The sequence below is a fragment of the Epinephelus lanceolatus genome, chromosome 1, assembly GCF_041903045.1.
Source record: "Epinephelus lanceolatus isolate andai-2023 chromosome 1, ASM4190304v1, whole genome shotgun sequence".
Classification (NCBI taxonomy): Eukaryota; Metazoa; Chordata; class Actinopteri; order Perciformes; family Serranidae; genus Epinephelus; species Epinephelus lanceolatus.
Window position 1 is genome coordinate 24,834,279 of NC_135734.1, and position 14,328 is coordinate 24,848,606.

Here is a 14,328-nt window from a genome sequence, read left to right on the forward strand (position 1 = left end):
AATGCTGGGAAATCCGAGCTGCTTGGCGGAGGTCTGCGCTCTCTGAGTGCTTTTCTAGTTATGTAATGAAATTGGCAGAGTATCCCTTTAAATTTTGTCCCCACAAGGAAGGTGAGCCCCCACAATGTGATTGTGTTAACAATTTTATGTCCTTACAACGTGAGTTATACACGTCAGCACACACACACACACACACACACACACATACATTCTTGTATTTCTATATCTGTACCCTCACTGACATAAGAGAGCCTCATTGACATAAAGTATTCCCTAGCCCCCCACCCTAACCTTAACCATCACAACTAAATGCCTAACCCCAACCCTTACCTTTACCCTGACCTAAACCTAACTGTAACCTGAACCCTAAAACCAAGTCTAAACCCTAAAACAGGCCTTTGCAGAGGTGAGGATCAGCCAAAATGTCCTCACTTTCCAAAAATGTCCTTGCACTTTTTTTGGTCCTCACTATGTAGCATGTACAACAACTACTACTACACACATACACACACATACTGTCACCAAGCCAGGAACAGAGGTAGATACCTGACATGGGGAAGCGCTCACACCCACTGTTCTCTTCCTGACCTGTATTTTGGGCCCAGCACCCATAACTACTATTCCCTATAGGACTCCCTTTATTTTTCTGCCTTTAAATCACTCCTCTTCCACCAGAGAGATAAGACACAACCATGATGATTTCCCTTCAGTACCCCTGTCCCTTTTTTGGTGGTGACCTCCAGGTCAGCCAGGAGTCGAGGGTCAACATCTGAGCTCCTGAATGTTTATAGATGGGAAACGGTCACTGATGAGCCGAGATAACAGGCAGAGAAAGAAACAGAGGGAAGGGAACGGCGGCTGGATTATTAACAGGGCAAAGGAGGAGGGCAAGAGAAGAGTTTAAAATATGGTTCAAGGCAGAGGAGATTGAAAAGACTAATTAGCAGCCGTTTGACTGATAAATGGGTGCAACATTAATTAACAGTTTAACCAGTGGGGAGGTGGTTAGGCTGCTAACGTGCTCAAATATATTCCCATCTTACTCCAGACTATTATATTCCCTTCTTTTGTTGTTTGATGGAATATTTCTCCAGATTGAAAGCAGCAGTAAGGGTTTTGTTGTTTTTTTTTTTTTTGTTTTTTTTTTCACGTTTGTCTGTGGATGATCCGTCACCATCTGTGTTTACGTGCTGGTGTCGATCTTTACTATACCAGTTTTAACAGTATCACCTCCCTCCGACAGAGATTATGTTTATTGCTGATTATTTGATGACAGAGGCTGTATCAGACAGCTCCACCGTACTAATGAGCACAGACAGATAGAATCACCCTCAGCCCCCTCACTCCTCTCAACCCTCGCCTGCAAATATAATTAGCTATGATTAAAATGGGCATTGTTTAATTAATACCGCCGCAGCCTCTTTCAGTCGACTCCTCCATTTCCGGCACTGCTTATCTCCCATCCCCCCATCAGCTGTGGATGTCTTTTTTTTTAATGATGCCTTTGTAAATGGTGGTCAAAAATATGGGCCTGCCAATTACACCTATATTAAGGTGCAGCGTCAGCCTAGCTTTCCCTGCTCAGAAAACAGTTTGAACTCTGGTGCTGTTTTTGTATTCAGACCACCACGAACTGATTGTCCTGCATTTAAAGTTATCCTAAATAATTAAAAGCAAAATGTGCTTTATGATAGTATTCTTATTTTTCAGTGCGTTATTGTATAAGCAGTGTTTTAATGCAGCAATTTGTCCAGGTTGTTGCTTGTAGTCTCTCTCATTTATATTCTTTTGGATAGAATAAATTCTCTCTAAATTCAGCCAGCCAATGAATCAAAGTTAAATTAAAAGCTCAAAACATTCCTCTGTAGTGCAGGAAAATAGTGTGGTGTATTCGAGTGGAAGCATAAGGTTTCACAGTACTTCAGCAAAGTACTCTCCAAATATTCTGCCATTACATGTTGCTTTGTGTGGTAGCAGCAAAATAAAAACTGCTATGAAATTATTTAGTCAAAGAATATATTCAGTAGAGCAGCTCAAATGGAAACGTCTATGTCAACCTGGACTTCCCTTGTTTTTATGTCCAAGTAATGGTGACAACTATTTTTTTGTAATTAGAGAGTAAAAGTCTACTAAAAGTGCTTGTTTTTTGCCACTGATAGGCTCAAATTATAATTGTAAGATCCAGACAAAGAATAAACAAAACATTTTCTTTACCTTTCACTTAATCTGCTCTGTTTGTTTTTGTGTCTATCAAGTTTCGCGCAAAGAGAAGTCTCATTCTGAAGTCTAATGAGAATTTAGTTGTTACAGAAAGACAACAACACACAGACCAGATGGAGTGAAAAGTAAAGAAAATGCTTTTATTTCCTTGTCAGACATTCATTAAAACAAACTTAGCCAGCTGGCAAAAACAAGCACCTTTAGTGGACGAACACTGACAATGCGCTATTGCCCCGAACGATAACATTGCAAAAAGGGTTCAGGCTGAAAAATACCAACGTTTTTATGTAATGCAAGAAGACAAGATTAGATTTCTTAGCTTCTTCTTGAATATATTAGTAGGTAAATGTTTGATTTGTTAAAAATATGTTTTAATCTGACAGTTAATTCTCCAAATGAACGTCTCCTCTGCACAGTTGTATACATTTCTTAATGTTCAAATTTAGAATTATGGTGCAGACTTTCAGTGTGTCAGGTAGTTTAAAAAAAACGTGAGGTCTGCAATCAGCTACTTAAACCAAATCCTTTGCATTTCAAAGAGGCCCATTAGCTTATTTGCCTGCAAAATTGTTGCCAGGGCTAAACAGTACACCCTAATGAAAGAAACGCCTTTAAGACTACCATTGTTCTCCTTTCACCGCTGAATTGTTTGCGCATCTATTCCTGTCTCATTTACACAGACAGAAAAAAAACAACATGCAAATTAGTGCTGGCACCTCAATAAAGCAATGTATTGATATACTGCTTCCATACCCTGACACGCACACATACACATTCATAACACTTGCTGCTGCTTTTTTTCATTGCTGCTGTCATCCTCTCACCTCCCTATATGTCACCTCCGGACGAGAGGATGGTCAGTGAAAGGCTGGGGCTGATGGGCGAAGAATAACAGCCAATCATTACAGCTGAGCTCAGCAGAGTCCAGTCATCCAGGTCAGAGGTCACCTGCAGCATCACCTTGAAAAATGCCAGCCTGTTCTCTGTGCACCTGTCGACGTCACTCACCTTCACATGTAGAGGAGAGGGAGAGTCAGAGATATGCAAACACAGTCTCCCCCTGCAGTTGTGACTCAGAGATAAAGGTGATGAGTGAAATAGTGAAGGAGCAGAGATTATTAAATTATCAGAAAAAAATATCAACAAGATGGAGGACACATCTTCCTTCTTTATCATCCTCCGTAGAACAAGTAACTACAAACTACTGCCAAACGTCAGCATAGAGAGAAAGCCCTGTGTTTCAGTGATGCTGTAGCTATCATTAGAAACTGAACGTAACTGGAATAACATATCCATCCATCTTCTAACCACTTCATCCTCTTGAGGGTCTTAGAGCCTATCCCAGCTGACATCGGGCGAGAGGCAGGGTACACCCTGGACAGGTCGCCAGACTATCACAGGCCTGACACATAGAGACAGACAACCATTCACACTCACATTCACACCTACGGACAATTTAGAGTTATCAATTAACCTAATCCCCAATCTGTGGGAGGAAGCCGGAGTGCCCGGAGAGAACCCACGCTGACACGGGGAGAACATGCAAACTCCGCACAGAAGGGCTCCCACACCTCTTGCTGTGAGGTGACAGTGCTAACCACCACACCACCGTGCCGTTGTTGTTCAAGATTAGTTCAGAAATGGCTCTAAGCCAATTAATGGCTGATATCAGCTTATTACAGATATGAGTATTTTTTTTTTTGGGGCATTTTTGCCTTTATAGATAGGACAGTTAAGTGTGAAGGGGAGAGAGAGAGGGGTAATGACATGCAGCAAAGGGCCACAGGCTGGAGTCGAGCCCGGGCCGCTGCGGCAACAGCCTTGTACATGGGGCGCCTGCTCTATTCACTAAGCCACCGATGCCCCCAGATATATGAGTACTGGCTAAGTAACAAGACATGCGTTACATTAATGCATTATATTATTTAATTTAGTTTAATTTAATTTAGTTATATTATTTAATATTTAGTAATTATGTAATATAACATGTTAACAATAGGATTTTGCATAATACAAATACATGTACGATGTCATGTAACACTTCATCACCAGAAATAATTTGCTTTTCATTTTGCATTCATCCACTCCGTGTCAGATCTGCTAGTGCGCACCTGAAGGTTTTTGTTTCTTGTCATGTTGTTACAGGCTGTATTATAGAAGGGTGCCGGTGATCGGCACATCTGGATGATGCCGTATTGTGTGTTATCATGTTCTGTGTCTCCATTCATGTACCTGCAACTTCTACAATGTATCCAGTTCTGCTTTGGCGACCTAAGACTGTTAGAAAGCAGCGGGGATTAGGAGACGGGTTATGGTGGTTTTTTCCTCATCTCAGTGATTGGCATATCTGGGTGATGCCAACAGATGCCCATGTTGGATGTTTTTCCATTCACGTCCTGTACAATGGTGGAGCAACACCAGTGTTGTATTCAAATACATTTCCCTGGCAAACAGTTTTTCCCCCCTGTTAATACATAGCGCCCCCCTCACTGGTTAGGGTTAAAGCTAAGGGTTTGCTTTAGGTAGAGGGAAACACATATTGACTGGCACATTGGGAACCAACAGGTAGGTCTTCCAGTTCCGGTGTAATAATTTGCGCCCACAGTGTCTGACTCTCACCCTAATCCACTTGTTCTAACCTCAGCATTTGTTTATTGTGTTTCATACGATAGGCCTACAAATATTGATCCCTATCTCATAACTTATCAGACTTTGATCCTCTGCCTGCCCGTCCCTGTGTCCAATGCTTTTCATTTATTTAAAAAGGTCTAAGCTATTTAATCGTTTTATATGACCACGCCATTGTTAATATAAGTAGGAGATTTTAATACAAAGTGGTAACAGCTGTATGTGAATGCATGAATGGACCAGACCTGTGCTCCGGAGGAGAACTTTTATACAGTATCGCCCTACTGGATTTGAAATTAATGGCAGCTCACTGCAGGCTGCACTTAGCTGCGGCTTAGTGTGTTGTTGCTGTTAAAAACAGAGTCACCATCACATTGTTTGTTCACCAGAGAGCACTGACAAAATTATTTTTTAACTATAAAATGTCTCAGTAGATCTTTTGGTCACAATATTTTGAAAAACTAATTTATAATATCCTTTGTGTATGTTTTGAACTTATGTAAAAAATGGTGGACACAAAATTCAGTGTCAGACTGTATTTAGTATGCTGATTTAGTGAATTTGACAAGAGTGTATAAACCTACAAACTATTTACCACTTTTTTTTTTAAAAAAAGCCCAAAAACTACTTAAACGATCTTAAAGGAAAATAAGTAAAGACAACATATCACAAGGTGCACTGCTATTTATCACCTGCCGACTTCACTAAAGATGTTGAAAAATTTATTGTTTTTTTCCCAAAGCAAATTTACATTCTCTTAACGATTATTAAACTACTGGATTTTGGTTTGAGCTCCTGTGTAGGCACAAAAATGTTCCCTATAATTATGTTAAACCAACATAGTAATGAATTTGAAGGAAAGGCCTGAAGCTGTTCCCTTTCCAGCATTGTGTTACTGCTGAGGGGACTTGAGGCTGCAGAGAGGAGTGATTAAAACTGGGGGTCCAGTTCAACTAAAATTGTTGCTGGTGGGGTCATGTGATGTGTAGGGTCATGTGAAAAGTCACTTCCACTCTGGATAACCTTGTAAAAGATGTCAAAGAGATGTCAAGTATTCTTGGATTTTCATGCTTGTTTCACAATCTAATGAAATGTCTTCAGGGGAGTCCATTTGGTCTGCTGCAGCCCAGAGGTAGATGTTATGTTTAGATTCGTCACAGTCCTAAACAAAGAAACCAGTCCTAACTCACTCCTTATGTCACAAGCAGTCTGTGTTGTTAGCTTTCTGAATCCACTGAGCCTAAAATATGTTTCGCAAATTATTTAACTTATTAGAGTTAGGCAAACAGTAACATGTTCACATCAACATGTCCGACATAAAAGTGTTTAAACTGTGAATTCTCTCAGAAAGGGAACAGGACTAAAATGTGTCTCTTCTGCATTGTAAAAGCCTGAGAAAAATGGCAAACACAGGTGTATTATTATTGCTGTTGAATTCAAGCTAAATCTCATCACTATAGGCAGCCCAGTTGCCAGAAGAAAATGTTGGCATTGTTGGTTTCTGCAAACCACAGACATAACATTTCTATGTTTCATATGTGTCACATCAACTCTTTTTAAGTGACATAGTTCTGATTACATGTGTATGAGTTGAGTTTATCATCAGGAGGTGCAGGACATTGTGGGCGGTGCGACACCTACAGTATGTGAGACGGCTGACAAACTGCAGACCACTCTTTGAGACCAACAAACAACAAGGCTGGTTGATTTTTAGTGAGACATCGGCATATTTTCCAGCAGTGATAGTGGCACCAAGACCGGGTATTTTAAGCCGAAATCACAATCTCTTCCACAATCAAATATTTTTTGTGCCTTAGCATTCCCACACATTAACCACAGCATTTTTGAAACACAAACATTCAACAAATACACTACATAATAACATACAAATGTAGCATATCTGTGACTTGCAAAAACCTACAATGCCGACATTTACTTTGGTGTTTGGGTTGCTGAAATGGCACAATGACATGTAGTTTTTCAGTAGTGGAGCAAGTATTAAGATCATTTAAGTAAAAGTAGCAAAACCATGCTGCAAAAATATTCCATGAGAAAATCAAAACTAAATGTCCTCAAAATAGTTAGTACTATGTTGGATAGTTCGATTTATAAAATGCCCTATATTATTTAAGCATCTGTTTTGTTATGTAAAATCTCAATTTTAAAGTAACTGCAACTGTAAAATAAATGTAGTGAAGCTTGAAATACAATATTTTTCCATTTAAATCCAGTGGCGTAAAAGTATAGCAGGTAGTGTCAGCAGTGTAAGATTGAAATACTGAAGTTATAAGTACCTCAAATTTAGACTTGAGTTCATTACTTGAATAGATGAACGTGGTTACTTTGTACCACTGTAGTTGTAGTTTCAAGTAAATCTTTAATGGCTAGGTATTTTGGTAACTGATAACAAGTAGCATGTCCTGTCGCCTAAATTTAAGACAATTCTTCCTTGTGCTATAATGAAAATAAGTTTTCAAAACAATTTAATCCTCCTGTAAGTGATTTTTTGGCCACTTGAGGGCAGCATAAACACGCTGTAAACAACACTGACATATTTTTACCTTTTAAGTTAACATGAAGAACTTGTTAGCAAAAAGTTATTTACACCTCAAGCAGTCACGGAACAACATTATCATTAATTTGGTTTCTGACTGACAAATGCAAGTCCTGTAGTTTAAGTTTAATATACAGTCTTCTTTTTGCTCTGTTTTGGTTTCCATCAACTCCTGAGAGAAATATTTCTCTCTCTAGATGCTAAATGCTCCACTATATTCAACAGCTATGGCTAACTTTGCCTGTCTGCTGTTTCCTGCTGAGAAAGTAGTATGTAGGGGGATTTTAAGAGCATTTTATTCATTTATTTTTTTCTGAAAACAGCTGCTGCTGTGAAAATAACACTGATGAGAGTGGTGAGAGTAAGTTGTGGACCAGAAACCAAAACAATGAGCTAAAAGATGCTAAAATGCTCCATAGAGCTGAAGGGAAATGTAGAGTCAAGTGATAATTATATGTAGGGTCATCATTAGGAGCCAACCCCTCAGATATACAGATATATGTAGTTATTTGATCCATTGTGATAGTAAAACATATTGATAAATAGTAAGTTTAGATTTATTTATTTATTTTTTTTTAAGTACAGATTAAAAGTAGAAAAACTCTCACTGATGCACAAGTGGACTGCGTTGCTGGGCTGCTATTGGTATGAAAGTGGATAGATTTTGTTTTTTAAATGTATTCATATAAATATTTATATGTATACGACAGCTGCTGCACTGCCATGCAGAGGGTTTTGGTGCCACAGAAAACCAAAAGCACACTTAAGAACCTCAGGATCTCAGCTGTAGGAAACCACAAATGGTTCTTTAATTTTCAGGGGGAAAAAACTGTTTACAGATTCAGAGGTTCTTCACAGAGTAATATGCTAACATACCATTTTAAAGCCACACAAACCTCTATATAACTTTCTTTTTTTAAGCAAACACAAGGTTATCAGATTAAAGGATATTTATTGTGCCCTGAGGTCTACACTGTGTGTACTGTAATGGCCCAGTGTGTATACAGAGTTAATCCTGGACTGACAGGCAGGGACAGTGGGGTTCTGACGGGGCCGGGGGGCTCAGTGTCTGTGGGGGGACCCAATCGTGGCTCTGGTTCTGTCTGGGACCCGTCTGAAAGCCCGGCACTGTCAGGCTGGCCCAAACACTGCCTGATGGGGCTTTTAGAAGAGCAGAGTGACTGACGGAGGTTTAGAGGAGATCTGACACTGCAGCCTGTGTTGCTGCTGTTTATGTATGTATGCTGGCCCTCCAAAAACTGTGTTTATGAAAACAGTGGCCCACTGCCCATCAGATACGAGCTCCGGGCTGGGACAGGGACAGCTCCTCTGAGAGAACTAAAAGGAGACAGACAAAGATGGAGAGAAAATGACAAGGAAAAGGGACAGTGAAGAAAAGGGAACATATAAAAACAGGTCAGGGGGGAGTTCACTTGATGCAAAATAACTTCCAAACCAGTTTTAGCAAAAACTCTCTTCACGCTTTATTCCCTGTTTACCCGCTTTGTCTCATCCTCTCTCTTTCCAAATGTTTCAGCTAGACTCCAGAAGAAGTAGAAAGTGCTTTGCCTCTCTCACTAATCCCCCCCTCCTGTCTTTAATTTGATTTCTTCCCTCTGTTTTGCCCCTTCGGTTGTCCTCCTCCTTAATTAGCTCATATCCCTCTGGTTTGCCAGATTGAGGGTGTTGACATGCACACGGCACAGCCTCCAATCAAATATATATGCTGCCCTCCCAACCAAACATCGCGCACACTTTCTTACTTCTTTTACTTTCAAGGAGCCTAAATTCCATTTTTTTTGTGCCTTCCCACCGGCTGCTGCAGTAATCTGTTGTTTAATGTTTGAAGTGGCAGATGCTGAGTGGAGAACCTCACAGTTCATGATTATTATATTCTGATTTTCTGTATTTGACTGTATTCTGTGTGCGTTTCTCATGTAAACAAATCCAAAACACTTTATTTTACAACTCTATACGTTGTTTTTCTATGAATACATTGCAGCGACAGCCTCCACATTCTGTATGGTTTTGTGCAGCGTTAACGCTCACACACTTTGCCTCTAAGTTTATTTCACTTGTCCTTGATCATTTCAGCGTTATCAAAGGAAAGCGGAGGGAAAACTGCCTCTCAAAGTTCACATTTCAAATATTTTAATTGTTTTATGCAGCTTTCATTTATTTTTCTAATAATCCCCCAAGGCGGCTGGAAGACTGTTTACTGTCTTTGATTTGCAGTCCTGTAGCTTTTACTTCAAGCGTTAATTAACCTTCAAATGGAGAAATTATAGCAGGCACACAAGTACGCGTGCACGCCTGACAACCACACACTAACGCACAGACACCAACAATGGAGGACAGTTTTTTTTTCTTCTGCTTTTCATCTGAGATCTCCCTTCCCTGCTTCTTTCTCTCTCAGACGCGTATAGCAGACTTACAACATGCAAGTCGACATTTATTCTCTCTGTCTCTTTCTCCTCCTCGTTCTTTTTGTGCACCAAAGTCTAACTCAATCTGGGCCTCCGGATTCTTTGAACTTCTGTCAGCGCAGAAATAACATTACAGGTTCAAAGACAACAGATATCTGTTTTCTGCTCAGAACCAGTTAATCTGCCTGCCTTTCACTTCCGTTTGTCTCTCTCTCTTCGGCTCCTTTTCGTCCTATATGTCATCATTACGGCGTTTTTTTTTTTTTTTTGTTCACTTCTTACATAGCTGGTAAAACATTGTATTATTTTGATATAGGCTCTCATTAGCTGTTCGGTTTAATTAAAAGAGCTCATTCATATGAAAATGGGAAGCTGATAGTGATTTCTTTCCCTAGCAACAATCGCTAACCTTGCGCGGCAACTCTTAATTAGAAAACTGGCTTGATTGACATTGAGTGCGCACTATACACACTTATACACACACATGCATACATAAGCGTTCTGTAAAACAATATAATGTACCTCTGACTTGTGTAATAGCAGTAAAACTAAGAATCTCTCACATAGCATCATGCTAATACGAGATATCTGTAGAGAAATAAATAATTTATATATAAATACACACACTCTCAAAAGCTCTATTGTCCTGTGTTTAAGGACATTATATTATTGGTATATACACTACTGTATTTTCTTTCTCCTCTAGCCCTCTCCTCATTTGTTTCCCGGTCACGCCTCACGTCGTCAGCGCTCTGATAGGTTAATTCATGCAGTGTTTACTGTCCCGAAAAGATTCCCATCAGGCCTTTCTCCCCTTTGTTTTCCCTCTACCCCTCGCTCCTCTTTTCACCGCCTCATGGCTGCATATTAATCATCAGGTGTGTGTACATAACATCATTGTAAGCAGACAACAGAGGAGCAGAGGCCGTTCGAGGGTGACACTGAACGGCAGATACAGTGACTGATAGCGCAGAGCAAAATATCTCCTTCTCTTCTTTCTTCATCTTGATTCCACATCTGCGTTCTGGAGCATCAAATGGCCGCTTTATTATTATGTTACAACTCTCTATAGGACGTATCAGTGCTGGATGACACACAAGTAAACACAAGTTATATGACACACTGGGCGAAATTGCCAAGTACTTTAAAATATGTACCGATCTACATTTCTGATGACTGATTGTGAAGTAATAGTTTACTTTCATCCCCCATTTAGTCTGACTCACGGGATGTAGACTGTGTGTATACCGAGTCCTCCTCCTCTTCTCTTATCTGTGTGGCATCATTTTCAAAATCCCCATTGCTTCATGAAGCTAGTCTTGCATAGCCCGACCTATCTTTACACTAGCACTGTGTGTGAAACAACAACAACCTCCCAGCTGTAAACCAACATGCTAAAACATCTAAAATGTTTTATGTGCATGGCATTTTGTTTTGCAGGGTTTTAGCCATGTTTATGCCAGTGCTCGCCTCCTCAGGTGCAAATGTTCCACCAAAACAAGTTCCCCTCTGACACTGTTTTGCAGGGACACTGTCGGTGCATCCTGGGCTTAGCGACACGCAAGATGATTGTGATTGGTTTAAGGAAATACAAACAACCTACAGTGTTTTTACACCTTTATGCAGAATTATGACGGATTCATTCATGCATCTATAACCGGTGCACAAACAGTTAATGAATGATAGATAACACAGTGTACCATAGCTGTAATCATATTTATGATGCATGATTACACACATGAACAGATTCTTGCAGCATGTTGTGAACATGCGAACAGACGTGCAATAGAAGTTCATTCTTGATATTAGAAATAGTATTTTATGGATGTTTCAGAGATTGTTGTTGACAAATACATTAATGAACACCTACAGATGCCCTCATCACTACACTATAGTGTCTATTTATAAATAAATAAAATTTTATAATTAGGGTTGTTTGCACAGTCCAGTATAACATGTATATCCCAGTGGACTATGAGCAGCAGTTCTAAAAAAACGTCAGCTTCTGCAGATGAAGATATTTTGTGTGATAAGGAAACCCAATATAAAAATGAATCAGACAAATTATCATGAGCATTTATTTTGAAATACAATTAGTAGTTTAATAGTTTCTTCAGCTATAAAGTTTCAGGATAAAAAGAAACATGTTTATTTTTGCTCTGCATTTCTTATCCTTAAAAAAAAAATATATATATACATATATATGTGTGTATAAACATAGACTATTGTCTGTCTTTTCTTCTTTTGCTCACAGCCGATTAGAAAAAAAAAATGGTAGAAACCTCAGGAAGAGCAACAGAGGAGGGATCTCTCTTCCAGGACGAACAGACGTGCAATAGATGTCATGTGTATAGAACAGATATACAACCAAATATACCAACGGTATAATTTATATGGCCAAAAATGACACATAGGAGTTTTACTGAGAAGTTCAGAAAATATACTTTTACCAGCCTGTTTCTTCTTATCTCTTTTGTATGTTTCAAGAAATTCAGGTTTATTCACACAGTTAATTTGCCCAGACAGACAAACAAACAAACAAACAAACAAACATGGGCGAGCATATAAATAACTAATCATGAGGCTGTTTGGGCCAGTAGCTTCACCTGCCCTGCCACCAGCGGGTCCGCCGGTCTGTCTGCTCTCTGCAGAGGAGGACCAAACTGAAAAATCAGATTAGACATACTCCTGACTCGTATGCGAGGCTCGGAGTGTGTGCGGACGGGAAGATTTAATGGAGGATTGGGGTTGAGGGGTTGTCTCTTTAGTGATGTCAGGCCCAAGGCTTAAGGGTAGTGTCCCACGGAAATGAGCCATTAAAATTGAGGATTTATTTATTTTTCTCCTTCTCCTTCTCCCTCTCTGCATTTGGCATGGGGTGCAGAAGTCAGGCAGACTGTTTGGGAATGATTTGGGGGGACGGGCCGACAGCCGGCACAGTAGACCAGTCTGTGAGTTAGATTTCATAAATGGAAATGCACTTTCGATTATCATGCTTTTATTATTTAATCAGCAATATCTGGTGGGGGGTTGGGTGTCTTGAATGCTTCCGATTTGCCCAGACAGTCGTTGAAGCATGTAACTGGATCTCTTCTTGTCACAGACAGACATTGCAGTAAAGTTAAGTGAGCACAATATTGACTCTCTGACGGGCCTTCTCTCTTTTCTGCTGCAGTTCTCCACCTTTCAGCACTTTTCTGCAGTTTTGTTTTGTGTTCTCGAAAAATAAGCCCCAGACGTACAAGACCAGGCCGGTTTCAGGCAGATAGGAAGATTGCACAGGAGTGAGTGATGTGGTTGGAGTTACGGATGAGGTGTTGCTTTATCAGCCAGCACGAAGGCAGGATTGGTGCTCTGAGTAGACCTTTGATGTGAGTCGTGATCCAGACGGCGAGGAGGTGAGCTATCATACATCAACGATGAGGGGCGATGAAGTTTAGACACAGATGAGCAGCGCAGAAACACCAAAACAAACTCAAACCACAACAAGCAAATCTTATCACAGCAACAGATCATCTGGAAATGGGGCATTTTCTAGTCTGGCACAGAGTTCTCTGTTTGCTTAAAATAGTTTGTCTTACTGTCCTGTCTTTAACACTGTGAAACCCATAAAGTATGAGTTTCTCACACTGTCTTTACTCATAATTTGTTGAGCTAAATCGATTGAAAGAACATTATCTGCAACAGTTTTTATTATACATTAAATATCAGAAGACATTCCCCAGTTTCAGGTTTCAGTTTATAGATTTTAAATTCAACTTCTTTGGACTGTTGGTTAGACAAAGTCAGAGAAGCCAAAACAGAGAGACTGTGATTTCACAATTGCTTTAAGTTTCATACACTAAGTGGTTCATGGGTAATCTGAAACATAATCAGTTTTGGAAATAGTAGACAGTAGTTGGTTAGTTGCAGCAGAAGCCTCAGCAGAAATGATGTGTAACCCATCCCATAGTTAGGTCAAATGCTGTAAAATAATTTTATATATTTTAAGATGATCACAGATAACGTGCAGTAGAAGGTAACAGTGAAGGAAAAACAGAGACAGAGTGTTTTTAGGTGAGACAGACTGAACACTTGCTGATGTGATGAATACAAACTGTAAAACACCCACTGTACGTGAGTTTTGTTACTGGTTGTGTTTTCTGTAAACACCAGCAATGAAACACTGAAGTTTGTCCCTCATCCACCATTTCAGAGACGAGGAGCAGAGCAGAGCGTGGGGACGGTGGCTTCTGGGGCTCCAGCTTTCTCAGCGGTCCCGAATTTTTTCTATTCCCTAAAGAAATCTAATATAATTGAGCACATGTTCTTCTGTTGGTCTGATATTAAATTTAGAGTACTGAAGACCACATGTAGCAGATTTGTCAGCTGAACTTTCATTCTGTGAACTCTACTCCAGTGTAGTACAACAACAATAATGCTGTTTACGCCAGATTCCAACCCTACCTGTTATGTAACTTAAAACTAGTAACATCTGACAATTTTTGCCCCTTTTTAGGT